Below are 21866 nucleotides of genomic sequence, written 5' to 3' on the forward strand. Positions count from 1 at the left end.
ACTGATTTTCTTCATTGGAGTACTGCATTATCCTAAGAAACTTGGTAAACATATTGAGATGATTTAGGTTATCTCAGTGCTAGAAAAGTACCAATGTCATTTAATGCTTAGACTGCTAGAAATCGTAATCTTCAGTTCTATTGACAAGGAACTGGCAAATACAACAAACAAACAGCCCATTGTCTTTCAGAAAGACTAGAAGAAATTTTTCTAATGACAATAACACTGAATGAAGCAATGTGGCTAAAAATTGGGGCTGATTTCAGGTCATGGAATTACAATCACACCTTTTTTTTTTTTTTTTTTTTTTTTTTTTTTTGACAGGCAGAGTTAGACAGTGAGAGAGAGAGAGAGAGAGAGAGAGAGAAAGGTCTTCCTTTTTCCATTGGTTCACCCACAAATGACTGCTGCGGTAGGCGCGCTGCGCCCATCTGAAGCCAGGAGCGAGGTGCTTCCTCCTGGTCTCCCATGCGGATGCAGGGCCCAAGCACTTGGGCCATCCACCACTGCCCTCCCAGGCCACAGCAGAGAGCTGGACTGGAAGAGGGGCAACCAGGACAGAATCCAGTGCCCCAACAGGGACTAGAACCTGGTGTGCCGGCTGCGCTGGAGGAGAATTAGCCAAGTGAACCATGGCGCTGGCCTTATCTATAGTTTTCTAATGTATGTGACTGTGTATGTTCCTGATTTGCATTATAGAAAGGGAGTTTCATATTGAACACAAGCTTTTCCTGTCAGTTTCCCTAGCATCTTTGTATATGTTATCTGTTATGTTATAAACCATTCCTAAATACAATGCATTAAACAATTCTATTTAACTTATGATCCCACAGGTCTGTAGTTTTGACTGAGCTTAACTGGTCAGTTTTTCTGGTCTTCTGACTCCTTGGTTATGTTAGACCAGTGGTTCTTCTATTTAGGTCTCATGTGTCTAGCAGACTGGTCAGCACTTGCTCACATAACATGGATAGAGGTCCCAAAGAAAACATGGAAGTGGTCACTCCGTGAGTATCAGAAAAAGCAAGTCCAAAGCCAACCATGTCCAGTGGTGGAAACAATAGACTACTTGTTTGATGGGAAAAAGAAAGCCATATTTTAAAGGATATGGATATAGGGCAAGGTGAACATTTGGAAACATGTTTATAACAGGTCATCATGATTTCATTTAGCTTTCAGAACCTCATAATGAGATACAAAGATGTCCTCCTTTCTTCATAATTCTAGTCACTAATTCAAATTGGGTGGAAATATTATTCAGTTTAACGGTTGCTTGGAGCCTTCCCTTTTCCATACCTTAAGATTATATTGCCTTGAGTATACACATTGAGAAAATTAATATTTCTATTTATTTCTTTTTAAATTTTTATTTAATAAATATAAATTTCAAAAGTACAACTTTTGGATTATAGCAGTATTTCCCCCCATAACCACCCTCCCACCCACAAACCATCCCATCTCCTACTTCCTCTTCCATCTCATTCTTCCTTAAGATTCATTTTTAATTATCTTTATATACAGAAGATCGATTTAGTGTATACTAAGTAAAGATTTCAATAGTTTGCACCCACACAGACACACAAAGTACTGTTTGAGTACTAGTTATACCATTAATTCACATAGTACAACACATTAAGGACAAAGATCCTACATGGGGAGTAAGTGCACAGTGACTCCTGTTGTTAACAATTGACATTCTTATTTATGATGTCAGTGATCACCCGAGGCTCTTATCATGAGCTGCCAAAGCTATGGAAGCCTCTTGAGTTCACAAACTCTAACCTTAATTTGTATTCAAAAAACAGAGAAAGAGACAGTTATCTTCCATATGCTGGTTCACTCCTCAGTTACCTATAACTGTTTGAACTAGGACAAGCTGAATTCAAGAGCTAGGCTTGGTGAAAGGGACCCAAGTATTGGAGCCATCACCTGTTAACCCCATCCTGGCTGTCCATTAGCAGAAATTTGGCTCAGAATTTGAGCAGGGACTGGAACCTAGGTATTCTGATGCAAGATGCAGACTCTCCCGTGGTGACTTAGCAGCTTTGACACATATCTGATTCCAAATTCCATTCTTTTGGGGGTAATGAAACGTAGTTTATTTGTTATCCAATACTCAATAGTAAAACCACTGAATAAGTTTATTTCTTTGTTTTTCCACTTCCATTTTCCTCTATTTCCCTTTCAGTTTCTTGCCTGGAAAGCTTTGCAGTTGAACTCATTCAGTTTATTACAAGCAAAATTATATACAGGTCATTAAGAAATAATAAGAATGATTAAATAAGATTGATGAATATACCTCAAAATTCCAAGGTTAATTATAATAAATTGTGGTGGTAAGTATTTCAATTAGGCACTTGGAAATACTTCCCAGTTATTACACCGGGAGATATTGGCAATGAATTTAAAGAAAAGAAATGCTCTCTACCTCTGGAGATTAACAAAAAAAAAAAAAATTAGATCAACTTATTGGCTGAATGTCTAATGAAATGTTTCCAAGGTGGATTTGGTTACATCAGATGAGCATGTGACTATCAGTGGTTCCAAAAAATGAAAGAAACTTGTCACTTACATTATTTCTATATGGAGTAGGAAGATGGCATTTAAAATAAATTATGTCATACAACAAAAAACACCTGTCACTATTCTTCTGCATTGAGAGATGTGGTGCATCTTTAATGTTATATTCTGCATTCACATTTACTTGTAGAGCTTCCTGACACATCTATGGGAATAATTCATATAATCATCCCCAGTTTATCCAGGTGGAGAAATTTCAGCTAAATCATAGATCAGATTTCCTTGGCTTAAAACTTGTCAGCTGCTGGGTTAGGCTAAAACTTAAATCCCCAAACCCTTCATCCTAATCTTCCTTGTTTACTTGACAATTCAAGTTTCCTTTTCTTTCCTCTGTCCCTCATCCCAAATCCTTTCCTCTTTCTCTGACGAGAATTGCAATGAACTCACTTAGAAAAACAAAGCAAAACTAAAGAAATGCTGTACCATAATCTATTGGTCCAAATTGAATGACCGAGGAAACATGACTTCACTATTTTAAATAACTGAGAGCAGAATTACCTGTGGAATTTTTATATTTCCTCCCTGTGAGAACATATAGGTTTATGAAGGGTTAAAATAACATAAACTCTGTTTTTATTTTTAATGTTTTTTTAAATTGGAAAGTTAAACAGAGAAAGATGTAGACACAATGTATCTATCATCCAATTTTACCGATTATTAGTTCAAGGCCACTTTCCTTCTGTAATATTATTTTGAAGAAAATCACAATCATCATATCATTTCATTTTTTTATTAGCAATGGCAAATGTTATTTATAATAAGGGGAAAATTAGCATGGCTGTGCCAGACCCAATGGACTTCCCATTGCCAGTTAAAATTTAAGGCTGAATTACTGCATTTAGAGTACCTGCAAAGCAGTCTGAAATGAACATTCTGTCATGCTTTAAAATAGCAAATGGAAGTCATTTAAACCAGATGAGCGACAGGCTGGGGAATTGGCATACCTACAGCACAGGATACACAGCACCACGCACCTATTTCAAGGGAATGAAGAGTGGGTGGCCGGAAGAAAGGAACGCTTTTCCCCATTTAACCTGTAATTTTACAACATCTGTGAAGAATTATCCCCAGCATTGGCATCATAATTGTTGTATCTACCATCAATCACCAGGGAAGGGAGATTACTTGAAATAGATGTTAACAGCATTATAGTTCAGCAACATGAAAGCGAAAGATGGAATAACTGAGATCTCTAAGAGGGTGTTTCATAGACATGAAATTGCTTAATTCAAAATAAGCTTTACATTAGTATTTGCTTACCTAGAACAAGGTTAAGACTTAGAGATCATTACTTATTCTATCAGATGTTAAAAATTAAAGTATTTCTAAAATTTTTGTATGATGGAGACTCCATGACTTGTATATATCCTGGCACCATTGCTTCAGTATTAACAGCAATATCGGTAAGAAAATTGTAAACACAAAATGAAGGAGGAACACAACCTCTTTCCAAATGAATATTATTGATAAAATGATATACCCACATTCTTCTAGGAACCTGAATTTTCAAGACGCCTGAATACCTACACCTGTCTCTAATTAGCAACTAGAAACTGCTTTATCTCTGTGTACCTGTGGTTAGTATATTGAGAAAATATTCATTGGCTTACTGGATTACTGACTTGTAGCCAAACACTTCTTCAGGGGTTATTTCTAAAATTATGGTTAAATGATATTCTGTATGTTATGGTGAAAAAACTTTTCCCAAAAAAATATTCTTCCCTGGTTTCCAAAATATTACTTTCCTAGTTCTTCTATCTCTCAGGCTGTTTGTTAGTTTTGTTTCTTGTTTATCTGCACCCCCAGAACTCTTAATAGAGTAATGCCACCAAAAGTACATTTTCAGCTTAGACCTTACCCTTGGACTGCAGACTCATGGATGCAATGGATGCAGCTGCTAATGTGTCAAGTCCACTTGGCTGTCTAAGAGCAATCTCAGACTTAGGTTGCGACTGAGCTCCTTATATTCTCTCCACAAGACACTTTACCCTTCCACACCCTTCCCAAACTCAGGAAACAGGCTCATCATACTTTGAGTTACTCAACACAGAAAACTAAAAAGTCATTCCTACCACCCTTCAACTGAAACATTGCAGAACAGCCTGGCAGCTCCAACCACAGAATACTCAGACATTCAGAATCCGATGACTTTTTGGAAATTCCACAGCTACTGTCATATTCTCCCCACATTGTCTTCCCTCGGTTTCTGGACTAGCCTTTGAACTCCTTTCCCAATGTTTGTCCTTGCCTTCCTAAGTCTGTTCTTAGCACAGCAGTAAGGGTGGTCCTTTGAAAACAAAGTCAGATCATATGGCTTCCTTTCTCACTAAACATGATGCCAAAGTCTTTGTAACAGATAAAAACACTGAAGATTTAAAGGATATGGTCCCTAGAACCTCTTGCACCTTGTCTCCTTCTTGTCCACATTGCAACACTTTCTTATTTTTTGAACAAAGAGGCACCCCTCAGAGGTCTTTTCAAGTTGCTATGTTTTCGTTCAGAAATACTCTTCCTTTGGCTATCTGCATCAACTCCTTTCACACTTCCTTCAGGTCTATACAGAAATGGCATACTCACTGGGTAACCACCTTCACTTATCTAAAATTTCATCATACCAACTATACAATATTTTAAGCTTTTCTTATTGTGGAGCTTATCATCAAATAGTCATGTTGCAGGCCACTTTGTCTTATTGACTGCTTCTTTTCATTTGCTATAACTTCTTTCTTGTTACAGTTATGTGGTTTACAATGGCCTAGAGAATTTGAATAGAAAAGACTGAGGCGTGTTATAACATATTTTGCCCTAAATAGGAGTGGACACTATTATTTTAATACTATTTTGAAAAATGATCAATAGAAGAGGATCACAAGTCCCTCAGGAATTTTCAATATATGATCTTGCACTCACATGCAGATTCCTAAATATGTGTCCATATTATTGAATACATTGGGAATAATTCTTTCTTTCTTCTTTGGGAGGGTACCCAATGACTAAATTTAGCAAATATTTATTAAGTGTCAGTTATGCACTAGATATTGTTCCAATTAACTAGGACACCTCAAAATCAAACTTGAATTCGACCCTCAGAGAGCTTTCAGTCTGTGGTTTGTTACCCCTTTACCTGCACACTGTGTGTACCTCTTATGTCAGCTGCAATAAGCAGGCTCCAGACTGATGTAGATAACATGCCTAGTGTATATGTATGCTCCAGTCTACCACCCAAACATTAGAGAGGGCTGGAAGCTTATTTTTTTAAGGTTTTCATTTAATGAATCCAAATTTTCATATGTACAGCTTTTAGGGATATAGTGTTTCTTCTTCCCAATCTTGCCCTCCCACCCCAACTCCCATCCCAACTCCCACTCCTTCTCCCATTCCATTTTCCATTAAGATTCCTTTTTAATTGACTTTATATAGAGAAAACCAACTCTATATTAAGTAGAGATTTCAACTATTTGCACCCACACAGACACACAAAATACAGTTTGAAGACAAGTTTTACTGTTAATTCTCACAGTACAACTCATTAAGGATAGAGGTCCAACATGGGCAACAAGTGCACAATGACTCCTATTGTTGATTTAACAACTGACACTCTTATTTAAGACATCAGTGATCACCCGAGGCTCTTCGACATGAGCTGCCAAAGCTATGGAAGCCTTTTGAGTTCACAAACTCTGTTGGTTTTTAGATGGGGCCATATGCAAAGTGGAAGTTCTCTCCTCCCTTCAGAGAAAATTGCATCCTTCTTTGATGGCACCTTTTTGGAAGCTTATTTTATTTTATTTTTTATTTTTATTTTTTGACAGGCAGAGTGGACAGTGAGAGAGAGAGAGACAGAGAGAAAGGTTTTCCTTTGCTGTTGGTTTATCCCCCAGTGGCCGCTGCAGCCGGCACACCGCGCTGATCCGATGGCAGGAGCCAGGTGCTTATCCTGGTCTCCTGTGGGGTGCAGGGCCCAAGCACTTGGGCCATCCTCCACTGCACTCCCTGGCCACAGCAGAGAGCTGGCCTGGAAGAGGGGCAACCGGGATAGAATCCGGCACCCTGACCAGGACTAGAACCCGGTGTGCCAGCGCGGCAGGCAGAGGATTAGCCTATTGAGCCTCAGAGCCAGCCTGGAAGCTTATTTTTAATAATAAAGCACAATGGGCAGTGGGAAGAGGTGGCTGATTGCTCTCTCTGGGCTGCAGAAGCAATGATGGGGAGGGCCTAGCCATACCAGGACCAAACTGGCTACATGAACTGTTGTTGCTGTTGGTGTTGCTGTTCCTGCTTTGTTAGCAAGGGTCTTGGCCCTCTCTGTAGGTGCCAGAGCCTTCTCCTTTGTCCTTGAGACTTCCTTGTCTGTTCCAACAAGTATTCTGTAAGGGGCCTCACCTTGCAACTTGGCCAAGATGTACTCAAATTCAAAGGTGACCAAGGCTTTGGAATGGGCTAAGAACTAAATTCTTGGAGAGCTCTGGAGAACTTAAGTAAAGTGGATGAGACCTAGGCTCAGTTCAGCTGTTATTGTCTGAGTTTACCCAAGAAATTCCTCCACAACCATCAGCCAGGGGTGATTGACATTTCAAGTGAATGCAGTCATGATCTAGTTTTTTGGGTCTACCATGGAGTCCTCCAGGATGTACACATTGGCAAGGAACCATTGCCCTGCCTAGTGGGGCATCCTGTTGGTCTTGGTAAGGTGTTGATGAGACAGGAGCTTCTGATTGGGGGTCACCTGCTTTGCAGTTTCTTCTATCACGATATGTTTGTTATAGAGATTCAGTCCCAGGGATATTTGGTCCCAAGAATGTAAGAGCATGCTCTGGCCCAGGAAATACTTTACCATCATCCTGGCCAGAGCAGACTTAGCACCTGCAGAGCCCCAGGTTTGTGAAGCCTGTGCACATGTGTTTGCCAGGGCACAGCACACATTGGCCAGGCTCACAGCTCAGTTCAGTCACCTCCTTACTGTGGGGAGCAACCCGGACTGGACTGAGTTACTGGAATTAAGACTTATTCTGTGCATCTGCTCTCCCACAATATGGCGCTGGGCGAGGAGAAAACAGCTTCTACGCAGCTGCCTCTTGCCAACTTGAGTGATGACCTCCAGGAGCTGATCCTGCTCCTGATTGGAGGAGAGCAGCGTACTCGGCGTGTGGGCAGCCGAGTTGGGATTGGCGGAGGAGGACTATAAAGGAGGAGAGAGACAACATGCACCAGGAACATCTAAGGGGAACACCTGTGCAGCCCCCGAGAGAGCCGGCCGGCGGTGTGCCGCTCCCCCGCGGAAGTGGGGAATGTGGCCGGGGGAACCGCCCTTCCACGGAGGTGGAAGGGACGGTAGCCAACCCGGGAAGAACCAGCAGCAAACCCGGGGAGGGCCGAGCAGACGAAAGAACAGCGCAGGGTCCTGTGTCGTTCCTCCACGAAGACGGGGAGCGACATAATGGTGCCGTGACTCGGATATGAAGCCTAGGCAGGGTTTAGTGTTGTTCCTCCATGAAGAAGGGGAGCGACACTTACCACCTAAGCTGCAGCCACCACCATGAAGACCTGCTCAGTCCTGTGCTACTTCTGGCATGGCCCAGAGTACTTGTCTTCTATGTCATATTTATTTCATTCTATGTATGGGTATATATTTACTTAAATGCCTTTGTTGGACCAAAGGCATTTTGTTGGACCAAAGAATTATTTCCATAATTCTTCCATCAATCTCACAAAAAAAAAAAAAAAAAACATTTCTGAAGGTAAGAATACTTACCCAATTTATACTAAAGTTTTACTTAATATACCTTTAGGTTATCTTGTTTCGGATATATTTAGCTAATAAAGTGCTTTAGGTTATTGAATTTTATGGTCCCACACCCACATTCCCCTCCTCGCTTCAAGACAGCACACACTGTGTAAGCTGCCAGGGGTGTTAGCTGATGTAGACTCGAAGCTGAGCCCTTCCTCAGGAATTTCCTTTGGGTGAAGAGGCTGTCCTATCCAATGGCATGATATGTCCAAGAGTGGGTTATAGCCAGGGGCTTGGCAATGGGCAGGAGGAGGGGAAACACAAACAAAAAATACATATATGTTCTTTAGTTTGGGATGTCTTTTATTTACTATTTAGAACCCCTAGTTCCATGGTTTCTCATAGGGTTATCTGAGACTTTTATGGCAAATGGACTAAAGTTATCTTCTTCTGTTCGGTAGTCCTTTCTTCTCTCTCTTACTGTGTTGATTTTGAGGACCTTCACCAAAACTTTTCCTGCATGAGAAGTTCTACCTCAGAGGGTGTTTCCTGTGAGTATAACCTAAGGAATATGGTACAGATTACCCAAGGAATTGAACTCTAAAACACCAGCCATTAGAATGACATTAGGAACCCCAGTAGTGGCCCTTGATGGAATACTGATAGCTTCTGGCATGTGGTTTATCTAAATTGTCAACATTTTACCACTGCTACGCTGAGATGAGATATTACTCAAAGGAAATGCATTGGTAGTTTCAGTATTTTAGCTGATTTTGAACATCAGAAGATGTGATTATTATGAAGATTTAGAAACAGAAATGTATTACTGAGAGGTACCAATGCATGATAGAAAGACAATAATATGCTGAGGAGAAAAGTTACTAATTTAAGGCTAACTGTAAAGCCAAATGGCCTTCTTACCTATGTTGAAGGAGATTCTGACCTCCCTCAGCCAAATTTGAGCAAAAGTTTAAGATCATATGCAGGACTTAAGGTTCGATTCTCAGTGCTGACAAGTCTAACACATGAAAGCCAGAGCTGTGAATGGGAAACGGGAATCCTGAGACTGGATGTTTATACACGTGGATAGATGCACATCCACGTGTATAAACATCCCTAGGTGAGCAGAAGTTGATCCTCCTTCCGTACTATACACTAGTGTTAATCTCCTTTGCTAAGAGATAGTATAGATGCTTCTGTCTTGCAAAACAACATATGGACACTCAGGAAGTATCACACCTTCTTTTATGTGCAGTTTTGATAGGGACTAACTACCCAAACTTTCAAGAGTGACTTAATAAGTGGTCTAAGTTATTGTAGAAAATCAGAGGCATGCTTAAGTTAGGGTTATATGGAAGGCAGGCAATAAATGGAGTCCTAGTCTAGACCCAGCTCACTGTGGGGTACTTTGAATACCTAAATGCAGCTGGTGATCATATTTCCAATCTCTATAAATCTAATTGGAGTGGACACATTAGGTAGTTCATAGGACCTTTCCTTTGTTTCTTTAGTAGTGGGAGAAATTCCTTTTAACAAACAGTATTTATTCTGGGCATGATTTGCTTTTCCATCCTGGAGAAGTATGGTGAGAATCTACTGAGAGCTTTGAGGATGTGAGATCCATAGGCACAGGATGCCATGTAACTTCACATAAGGACAAAATTACGGAGTTAGTAAGTCCAATCACATACTGTACAACTGAGAAAGCATCTGCCTGTAAGAATAATAATTAAAAAAAAAAAAACTTCTGAAGATACTAATGAAGACCAGGTTAGAGATTAAAATCTGGAAGAGTGAGGTATCATATTCCATTGTATACTATACTCATGTGTGGGGAGCAACTCGGACTAGACTAAGTTACTGGAATTAAGACTTATTCTATGCATCTGCTCTCCCACAATATGGCGCTGAGAAGGGAGTAAACAACTTCTACGCAGCTGCCTCCAGTTCAACCAATAACCTGCAGGAGCTGATCCTGCTTCTGATTGGAGGAGAGCAGCGTACTCGGTGTGTGGGTAGCAGAGTTGGGATTGGTGGAAGAGGACTATAAAGGAGGAGAGAGGCAACATGCACCAGGAACATCCGGATAACATCTGAGCAGCCCCCGAGAGAGCCGGCCGGCGGTGTGCCGCTCCCCCGCGGAAGTGGGGAAAGTGGCAGGGGGATCCGCCCCTCCACGGAGGTGGAGGGACGGCAGCCAACCCGGGAAGAACCAGCAGCAAACCCGGGAAGGGCCGAGCAGACGAAAGAACAACGCAGGGTCCTGTGTCGTTCCTCCACAAAGAGGGGGAGCGACACTCATGTATCCTTAACCAATCATCATTATATGGTGCTATATCAACTGAATGTATATGTCCTGGAACCAAATAGAAGTTGGAGTAATATTTCTAGTCACTGCATCCGTAACCTACTTGGGCAATCTGTGCATATGTTTCTTGTATCCCTAGGATTTGTGGGTTTGGAGATCCTATTTTTCACAATAAGAATGCTTCAACTAGGGAACACAACCAGAATCCCTCCAAACCTTCACCTGTGACTGCCATCCAGCTACTTTTGTCCCCTCCTGCCAACAGACCATGAGGTAGGGAAAGCAGGCATAATTGATTTTGATTATCAGAGTGCAGAGCTGATATTGCTCCATGTAGTCAGGTGGTCTATACTTAGTGTTTAAGAGTCTACTGAATAATTTATTTTGACAAGTAATAGGCCAGTGTAGTAACCTTAGTCTAATAGGTATGATTATCAAATGTTAATACCTCTGAGAGTCTGAGAAATCCACTAGGTAAACCAATATGACCAGCATAGGTGCTGGCCAAGGAAAGTGACATCTGGAACAGGTAGTAGAGGAGAGCTGCATTGAGGAAAACTCTTTCACCTCATTAACCTTTTTATTGTCACCTGTGGTGCAATCTGAGGCCTCTGTTTTGATGACAGCAAAAATCAACATTTCTTCCTACCCAATCATCCTTTCCTTGCTTCTTCTTCAGTGTTTATCTAGAAAGAAAACTTCAGTCTTCTTGCATGCAAATTTGTGACTCAAAGTTTATTTTCTTGAAAAGCTGACCTACTAGAGTGATGATCTGCAATCAATTCTTGATATAGATATTAACAGTGATGCTTATTAGAAAGTGCCACTATATCTATACATAAAGATGTGTTTTTATATATTCACATACATATATAAGCATATAGCTTTGTTAATATTGACAATGATTTCTATTGTGCTACTAGAAAATGAATGGGGACATTTGTCAGTTCCCTCAAATCATGATCTCCATCCAAACCATCATGATACACATCATAAACACTCAAAATAATTCTTATTTTAAAAAGCATAACATTGTTATTACTTTGAAATATTAGCAATATTTAATTACTGACTACTATATCTAATACATTACATTGATGAGTGGCAATGACAGTAAAGGAGTCTATAACTTATGCAATTTCTTCCTCGTAAGTGGCCCTTTTGAGAAAAAACATGTTTCTGACAGCAGCACGGAAACCTAGGATATCTAACTATATAGAACTTGGAAAACACACTCTCTAGGGTCTTGTTGCCATAGAATGGCTTTGGAGTAAAAATATTCAAATTTGATATTGTTGATTCAATACCCAAAATATGTTTATCCTTGAAAAGTATAACAAAATTCAAGCCCTGGATAAAGTCACTTTTTAAAAAAAAATTATTTTTCTATTTACTTGAAATGCAGCATTACAGAGGAGGACAGACAGATAAAGAGTTCTTCCACCCACTGCTTTACTCCTCATAGGGCTGCAAAAATGTAGTTGAGCAGGTTAACGTATTTGGATGTAAAGACAGAATATTTTCATGAATAAAAGAGTTTGACAGGACTTAACACGTGGAGAACAGGAGGTAACTCCAGGTGACTGGACTATGTGGGCCACATGGGGGAGGTAGATAATGAGGATGGGAAGGCTGGTTGGAGATCATCTTAGAGTTGTAGGGACACAGCAAACGTTTTGACATAATAGAGTGGCGTATCAAATTTAGGTCTCAGAGAAATTACTTGGCTGACCAAGTAAAGGACACATTTGCCTGGAGAGATGATGAAGGATTTGAAGGGACAGATGAAATAAGCATCTATCATTTGGGAAAGGGATTTTCTTAGAACAACATCATTCTAGAAACAGAAAGTTGATCAGAGTCTCCCCAACCAAAAAAGCTTTAATGTATGTAATTTCAAGGAAGAAATAATGAGGTAGTGTGAGGTTTGTAAGTCACCTCATGCTTTTTTTATTAGTATGTGATGGATTTAGTTAGATTACCAAAGTCACCATGGACAAACTTGTGAAGTAGCTTTGATTCAAGAAACACTTAAAGAAGACTAGGATCTTCATTATTTTCTTAGGCAGAATTTTTATAGAGCTGAAAACAGCAAAAATGAAACCCCTCATGGACACTAAGGCAAACATTACCTGGCATTTGTACAAAAATTTTATGAGTTCTTTCTCACCATAAAGTGCAGTGCTTTTTTATTACTCAATTTAATTAAAACTTGTTCCTGAGACCACCTATGCAACCCAACTAATGTTGAGTTCCTCAGTGCAAGCAGAGAGGAGCCTTATTCTGGGGGATCTTCAACGTTTTTCCTCACTCTTCTTGCCAGACTTGTGGAATGGATAGATGCTTATTTTATCTGTCCCTTCAAATACTTCATCTCTCCAAGCAAATGCGTCCTTTGCTTAGACAGCCAAATAGTTTCTCTGAGACCCAAATTTGGTATGTCACTCTCTCATGTCAAAATGTTTGCTGGGTCCCTAAGACTATGACCTCCAACTAGCCTTTCTGTCCTCATCATCTACTCTCCCATGTGGCCCACATAATCCAGTCACCTGGAGTTACCTCCTGTTTTCTCTGTGGTGAGATTTGTCAAACACTTTTATTTACAATTAAGTCATCTTCTACCAAGAGTGACCCTGTTCTATTGCCTTCTTTGTATCTTCCTGTTCATATGATATAACAGAGAAGTTAAGGGTACAATAAAGATGTGGCTTAAAGTTCCAAATATGTTAGAAATAAAATGATTTTATCCTAAATATTTTCATATATTAAATGGGTAATAAAAACTTTAACTTGGTGATAACTCATGAACAAAATACTTAATCCATAAAACATCTTGTTTTGTCTTAAACATAATATATGATTAATAAACAGTGGTTCTTTCTTTTTTTTTTTTTTTTTTGACAAGCAGAGTGGACATTGAGAGAGAGAGAGAGAGAGAGAGGTCTTCTTTTTCTGTTGGTTCACCCTCCAATGGCCGTTGCAGCCAGTGCGCTGCGGCTGGCGCACCGCGCTGATCCGAAGCCAGGAGTCAGGTGCTTCTCCTGGTCTCCCATGGGGTACAGGGCCCAAGCACTTGGGCCATCCTCCACTGCACTCCTGGGGCCACAGCAGAGAGCTGTCCTGGAAGAGAGGCAACCAGGACAGAATCCGGCACCCCAACCGGACTAGAACCTGGTGTGCCGGCGCCACAGGTGGAGGATTAGCCTATTGAGCCACGGCGGCGGTCACAGTGGTTATTTCTCAACATATATAAATACTTTCCTGATTCACTCATACAAAATTAGATACCCTCTCTAACATTTCTATGCTGCATTGACACTTTATTTAAATTTCTATAATGAATCTTATAATATTATATCAAATTTTATATATCATGTACCATCATTTCTTTGCAGTAATATTTTTAAGTTTGTCATTCTTAACAGTACTTTATACTTTGTGTTTCCGTGTGGGTGTTAACTGTTGAAATCTTTACTTAGTTTATACTAAATTGATCTTCTGTATATAAAGATAATTGAAAATGAATCTTGATGTGAATGGGATGGGAGAGGGAGTGGGAGTTGGGATGGTTGCGTGTGGGAGGGAGGTTATGGGGGGAAAAAGCTGCTATAATCCAAAAGTTGTACTTTGGAAATTTATATTTATTAAATAAAAGTTAAAAAAAGAATTTTTTAAATTTATTTTTATTTTTTTAACTTTTATTTAATGAATATAAATTTCCAAAGTACAGCTTATAGATTACAATGGCTTCCCCCCCATGACTTCCCTCCCACCCGCAACCCTCCCCTTTCCCTCTCCTCCTCCCCTTCCATTCACATCAAGATTCATTTTCAATTCTCTTTATATACAGAAGATCAGTTTAGCATACATTAAGTAAAGATTTCAACAGTTTGCTCCCACACAGAAACACAAAGTGAAAAATACTGTTTGAGTACTAGCTATAGCATTAAATCACAATGTACAGCACATTAGGGACAGAGATCCTACATGAGGAGTAAGTGTACAGTGACTCCTGTTGTTGACTTAACAAATTGACACTCTTGTTTATGGCATCAGTAATCACTCTAGGCTCTTGTCATGAGTTGCCAAGGCTATGGAAGCCTTTTGAATTCACTGACTCTGATCATATTTAGACAAGGTCATAGTCAAAGTGGAAGTTCTCTCCTCCCTTCAGAGAAAGGTACCTCCTTCTTTGATGACCCATTCTTTCCACTGGGATCTCACTCACAGAGATCTTTCATTTAGGTTTTTTTTTTTTTTTTTTTTTTTTTTTTTTTTTTTTTTTTTTGCCAGAGTGTCTTGGCTTTCCATGCCTGAAATACTCTCATGGGCTTTTCAGCCGGATCCGCATGCCTTAAGGGCTGATTCTGAGGCCAGAGTGCTGTTTAGGACATCTGCCATTCTATGAGTCTGCTGTGTATCTCGCTTCCCATGTTGGATCGTTCTCTCCCTTTTTTATTCTATCAGTTAGTATTTGCAGACACTATTCTTGTTTATGTGATCCCTTTGGCTCTTAGTCCTATCATGATCAATTGTGAAAAGAAATTGAATTTTTTAAAGATTTATTTATTTAAAAGTCAGAGTTACAGAGAGGGGGGAGAGACAGACACAGAGAGAAACCCTCCAACTGCTGTTTCTCTCCCTAGATGGCCACAATAGCCAGGGCTGGGCCAGGCCTGAGATAGGACCCACCAGCTTTGTACAAGTCTCAGGTGGCTGGCAGGGGACCAAGCACCAGGGCCATCTTCAGCTACTTTTCTCAGGCCATTAGCAGGGAGTTGGATGGGAAGTGCATTAGCCAGAATGTGAACCTTAACCCATATGGGATGCCTGCATCACAGGTAGTGGCATTACCCTGTATGCCACAATCCTGGCTCCGTTCTTAGAAATCTTTAGATAATTGCCTTTCCCTGTTTTCACTCTACCTACAACTCACTGATAAAATCAATAAGATAATCTAATTATTTTTACATGTTTGCTCAAATGGTTGAAGACTTTGGAAGAAAAGTTTATAGCAGAAGCTTGCAGCTTATTACTAATTTTGTTTTCCTCTCATTTCATATTGTAGAACTAGCTTGTATTTCCCAGTCTCATGGGTAAATGTGGCTGCAGAATTGATTTTCAGCTAAAACACTGTGAGCTGAATCAGTGTATATAATATCTAGAACTTGTTCCTTAAATGTGCTTGTACATTTTCTTCCATGTTCTTCTCCCTACAGTTTGTTGCAAATAAGCACAGGAACCATGGAATAATACATTAAAAATGACCACCAGAGAGCAGAAATGGAGGGACTCCAGGTCCTGAAATCAATGCTTTGAGGAAGGACTTCAGTGGATCGAGGATTTTTTTTTTTTTAACTAAGAAACAAATTTCTATTATCTTGGTCTAGAAGAAAGGAAATATTTTCTCTACAAGGCCAGATAGTGAATATTTTCAGCCTTGTGGCCCCTGTGGTTTCTGTTGCAACTACTCAACTCTGCCCTCATCGAGCAAAAGCAGCGAAAGACAATACATGCATGAATGGCTGTGGCTGTGTGCCAACAACATTTCATGACACTGAAATTTGAATTTCATAAACTTCATGTATTGTGAAATGGCATTTATGGTTTTATTTTTAAAACCATTTGAAAAGAAACAACTATTCTTAGTTTAAGGGGTACACAAAACTGGACAGAGGTTCTTGAGCAATAATATATCCATACCTGTTAAGACATTAAATCTTCAGATTTCATTAGTTACAGAAGTTCTTGTTATCTTTCAAATACAAGAGATAAAATGTATTTATTTTTATATTGCAGGGACAAATATAACCAATAATTGTATGATGTATAAATAAATAATAAATGCATGGCTTTAAGCTGTTTTAGGAACTCATTCAGAGCAGGAGCTATAGCTAAACAAAATAGCATGTATCCCGTCATTCCTCAATGCCTTGTCAGATATTCTGATTTGTTTATGTATTTGTGGATAATTAAAATGAATTTAAATTCTAACCTATTTATTAAAAGTAAGTCCACAATTGGCCCAAGTACTAAGGAGCCAATATGAAAACTATAATATTAAAAATTAGACTATATTATAAAAAACGAGGCACAAAGGTAATGTAAAATAAAATATGCATTATCCCTGAATCTTTGTTTAAAAAATTATTTATTTGAAAGGCAGAGTTATAGAGAGGCAGAGAGAGAGAGAGAGAGAAAAGCACCTTCCATCTGCTGGTTCACTCCCCAGATGGCTGCAAAGGCTGGAGCTGTGCTGATCCAAAGCCAGGAGCTGGGAGCCTCTTCTGAGTCTCCCACACAGGTGCAGGGGCCCAAGGACCTGGGCCATCTTCCACTGCTTTCCTGGTACATGGTGGAGAGCTGCACTGGAAGTGGAACAGTGGAGACTCAAACTGTTTCTATCTTAAAACCATATGTTTCAGACAAAATGTAACATATGAAGTTAAGGAATAGTTTCATTCAGTATATCCTGACCCTTCCTTTGTAACACTTATCTTGATTGTATATTACTCAATATTTTGTTGCTTATTTAATTCATGTTTTCACTATTAGGTATTAAACTGTGTGGTGGCATAGTCCATGTCTATTTTCCATCAATATTTTCAGCAGTTAACCCTGTTATTTGCATCTGTCACACACTCAAAGCACATTTGTGAAGTGAATGGATAAACTATAAATCCGATTCTGCTTAATTAAATAGAGAAAACTAGTTGAAAAATAATCATTATGAAACTCATGAAATTTTTATATTAAGTCAACAGTACTTTTACATGGCATAGTGCCAAGTAACTCCAAAAAGAAAACAGCTATTTTCAAAATTCATAAATAAAAATCCTAAATTAAAACGAACAAAAACAATTATTGTTATTCTGAACAAAAAATGGCTCCTTTGTTGGAATGCATGTCAAAAACTTTATGGGAAATGAAATTAAAATCTGTTTATGTTGGTGCAAAAATTTTTGAAATCCATGCATGACATTTGAATAATGAGAACTTCCCATGAATGTCTTTCCTAAATATTATTTTAATATATTTGAAAGGCAGAGTTGCAGTGAAAGAGGAGGAGACAGAGATAAATATGTCTTCTATCCACTGGTCCACTTGAAAACGGCTGCAACAGCCAGGGCTGGGCCAGGCTGAAATTAGGGGCCAGGAACTGCATCTGGGTCCATTACATGGGTAGCAGGGGCCCAAGTAGTAAGGCCATCCTTCACTGCTTTCCTAGGTGAATTAGCAGCGAACAGGATTAGAAGTAGAGCAGGCAGAACTCAGGTCAGTGCCCATATAGGATGCTGGTATCACAAGTGGTGGTTAAACCTGCTGTGTCACAAACGCTGGCCCCTCCCTGAACTTTTTGATGGTCCCTCATATGCATGGACTTCAAAAATGTTTGTGCCAAAATAAGCTTATCTTTTAATCCCATTTGCCACCAGCTTCTTAAAGAATGCTTGTATTTCTAATAAGAAAGTATATGAGAAGCAACTATGTCTGTTTCATCATCTATATAGAAGAAAAACAGCTGTTGCTGAAATAAGCTTAAGCAAGCTTGAAACTGTACAACATAGTGCTCACATTTAAGTTTGCTTAAATAAATTAAGCCTGCCAGGCCAATAGAAGGCATCAGAAGGACTTCAAAAACCTGAATCACCTAGGTAGGTTGGCAAAGGAGGCCATTTTCAATCACTGTAGCCAATTTATGAGCCTGGAACTCTATCAAGCATCTAGCAATTCCCTGAGCTTCATTCAGGTACATATACTTCCAAGCTCATAAGACTTTAGTCTTGGTGTCATAGAATCGGAACAAAAATGAAAATACTGCCATATAAACAGAGCATAGTGTTTTAGCCACACATCTCTCTTCTAAGAAAGTGTAAGGGTATGTAGAGAAGGAGAACAATTCTCAGATATATAGCCCACCTAGGTAAAGCACTTTCAAATGTACTTCATTTATTTATTTTAGGCCATTTTTGGCTCAAAATCATGCAAAATTACTGTCTCTAGTTTCATTCTGCTCTTTTGAAATAGTCCAGATTTTGCGTTAAGAGTTTAAAGCCACAGCAAAGAGCTAGGCCAAGAGGGAAAGCTTTTGAAGAGTTCTCACAGCTGTGAAAACACAGGCCTCAGGCTGTGTGTAGAGTTACTTCAAACAGCTGCTTCAGGTGACTAAACACCTTGAGTCTCATTCATCAAGTGTTGTTTATACTGGCTGACAGACCAGACTTGGAGAATTAACTCAGAGAAAAAAGATGTACTACATACCAAGTATGGGAAAGGAACTAGTGCTTTCAATGTGAAGCAGAGCAAAAAATAAAAATAACAATAACAATAACCCGAGTAACATTTAAAAGAAAGCAGAACAGAGCTAAATTTCTTTTCATGTTAATACTTCTTATGATTCCCTTTGCATCTTTATAATCAAAGGTGAAAGGATACTGATGTTTTGTCACTTTTTGATCCCGTGAATAAAATTGAGATGGACAACTCCTTTATGCAGGGAAATACCTCACGTAAGTGGCCACAAGACTTCTCATTAATTATCAGTGAGCACAAATTGAGATAGTAGGCATAAATCATTCATTTTTGTTATTTTTAAAAAGAAAAATAAGGCTTTCTTCTTGCCTGGAGTAATTGCTTTATTGTGAACATTGTCTCATGTAGTCTCAGCCATAGGGTTCAAAACCCAGTTGTAAAAAAAAGTCTTTAATCTAATCTATCCCAAAAGGTGACACGATAATATATTTTAAACCATGTAACTATTTGCATGGATCAAAAGAAGAATGAAATAAACTGACAGGAGTCAGTGTCAGGCGAAGTGTTACTAGTTAAGTAAGCTTTAAATATTGAAAGCCAGCTTTAATATTTCCTTTTAATCTAGAAATATGTCACTTGGTAATTTTTTCTTTATAGCATCAGGGTGGTTACTAACAACATTCTCTGTGGCTTCAGTTCAGCACTAAGCAGAAAAATCTACTCTACTCTCTCCTTTGCTGTGGTAGATGTCAATTGTCCCTTCTACTGGCGATTAGTCTGTATTATGAAAAATTTCAAAGCTAAGACCTTCTCCTGTGCCCCCACTTCCTCCCACCATTTGCTGTTTTATGAATGATATTTAGATGTTGTGTCAATTATTCCAGTTCAAAAATCGCTTACACTTTTTTTCATCAGTGGGCTCTAAAGTGGTTCTCAAATCTCGTATGCATAACAATGACCCAGAAATATGTAAAAATGCAGCTTCACAGGATGTGGCTGGGGCCTGAGATTCTGTATAACTAGCAGGCTCCGCTGTGAGTACTGATACTAAGGATGCAAGGATCACACCTTGAATCAAAAGGAGCTCAAGAATATAAACCTCTAAAGCCTAATTGTTTTCTTTCCTAGCTACTTGAGAATACAGAAAACTGTTCATTTCTGATCATGAGAAACAGCAGTGACAGAAAACCAAGTTTAAAGAGTCAGTCCAAAGTTCTACTATGTAGAGCACAGAACTAAAGATTACAGATATACATTTCTGGACATTTAATGCCAAGTCATCCAAAAAGACGTTGGGAGTATTAATTCCAATAGGGCATGACTGTCAAAATCACTTTACATCTTTCAATATCATCATCCATGTGATTACAGGTGGGGAGTCCTATCTGAATGGGGAGTGCTTTCCACATCTGAGCAGTAAGGATAGGGTTAAATGAAAGGATACAATTTTCATGAACAAAAGAAGAGAGCAAGCAAACAACAAAGTTATGAACTAGGAAACCAACAGAAATAGGGAAAGTATAAAGAAAGATATTTACTAAAAATTTATTCTGCAAATGAGAATTTCATGTGGTAGAAATGACGTCAATTTTATTAAGACAGGGCCTCACAGACTATTAATCAGCTTATTTATGATACCACAGGTAATAACTGGCAGAGCTCTGAATCCAGTTCTTTCTGATGATAAAGTCCTCCCTCTGTCAATCATAGTTCTGATTCTCAAACATCAGACAGATGAAAGAATATAGGAGTTAAAGGAGGAACTGGTAGCAACTGTATTCCAAGGATAAGTGAGAGATCAAGAAAACAAGAGTTTGGCCAAAGTAGAAATCCACTTGAGAAGTGTAGTAGGAAAGAGAGGGTGAGCATAAAGTCAATGATGAGCTATGGAAGATGGGCATAGGATGACCAATGTTTTGCAAAGCTTGTGACATACTGGTTACTAAGGATGAATATTGGCTTTTCAGGTTTGGGCCACTAGGTATGCTCCCATTCAACCTCAGATGCTTCATATAAAATATCAGACAAGTCCATTCAAATAGTTGAGCAATTATGATCTGTCAGTTACTGTATCAGGTACTAATTAAAAAAAAACTGTATTGCTCATCTAAATAGATGCTGGAGAAAATGAAAGGTTGGCAAAGAGACTCTTGATGATGTTAAAATAGCTTCACAAAGATTGTTTAAAGGTGAATTGATTGGATCATTCTCAGATTACGTTAAGGACAAATAGCATTTCTTGGTCACAAATTCAGCAAATTTCCCTTTTATGTGCAATATGAGCAATATAATTTGGAGAATTACAGTGAAGAGATATCGTTGTAAATATAGCCAGATAGGAGTAAGAAGTTTTTGGAGTCTACTGCAAAGTAGGGTGGCTATAGATAATGTAAGTGTACTGCATATTCCTCTATTTAAAAAAAATAGAAGACAGGATTTTGGATGTTTTCACTATAAAAATGTTAAATACTTGAAGAAATAAATATATTAACCTTTATTGGGTATACAATGTATACATATACCAAAGCATAACATAGTACCCCAGAAATACATACAATATTGACATTTGTGTTAAACATTTTCTTTTTCTAAAAGATTTATTTATTTATTTATTTATTTGAAAGTCAGAGTTACAAAAAGACAGGAAGAGGGAGAGGGAGAAGGGGAGAGAGATCCATCCACGGATTCACTCCCCAAATAGCCACAGTGGCTAGGACTGAGCCAGGAGTTTCATTCAGGTCTCCAGATGGGTGGCAGGGGCCCAAGCACTTGGACCATCTTCTGGTGCTTTCCTAGGCCATTAGCAGGGAGCTGTATCAGAAGCAGAGCAGCTGGGACATGAACCCACACCCATGTGGAATGCTGGCCGGCATCACAGTCAGTGGGCTGATCTGCTACGCCAGAACGCTGGTCCCTAAATATTTTCTAAAAATTAAAAATGAGTGACCAAAATATGCTGCATGAAATTTATCTCCAGGAACAACATTTTCTTTGTTTACT

The 21866-nt window shown here is 39.0% G+C and overlaps 1 long non-coding RNA gene and 1 pseudogene across 1 annotated transcript; one reads left to right on the plus strand and one right to left on the minus strand.

Moving 5' to 3' along the window:
- Positions 1–442: 442 nt before the first annotated feature.
- On the plus strand, positions 443–15967 carry LOC138849172 (uncharacterized). Its single transcript, XR_011387593.1, has 2 exons — positions 443–1004; positions 15833–15967. It is a non-coding gene; the product is annotated as an uncharacterized lncRNA (long non-coding RNA).
- LOC127491613 (PRELI domain-containing protein 1, mitochondrial pseudogene) lies at positions 6817–7414 on the minus strand (annotated as a pseudogene).
- Positions 15968–21866: the final 5899 nt, after the last annotated feature.

Source organism: Oryctolagus cuniculus, chromosome 3 (assembly GCF_964237555.1).
Source record: "Oryctolagus cuniculus chromosome 3, mOryCun1.1, whole genome shotgun sequence".
In the NCBI taxonomy this organism is placed as follows: Eukaryota; Metazoa; Chordata; class Mammalia; order Lagomorpha; family Leporidae; genus Oryctolagus; species Oryctolagus cuniculus.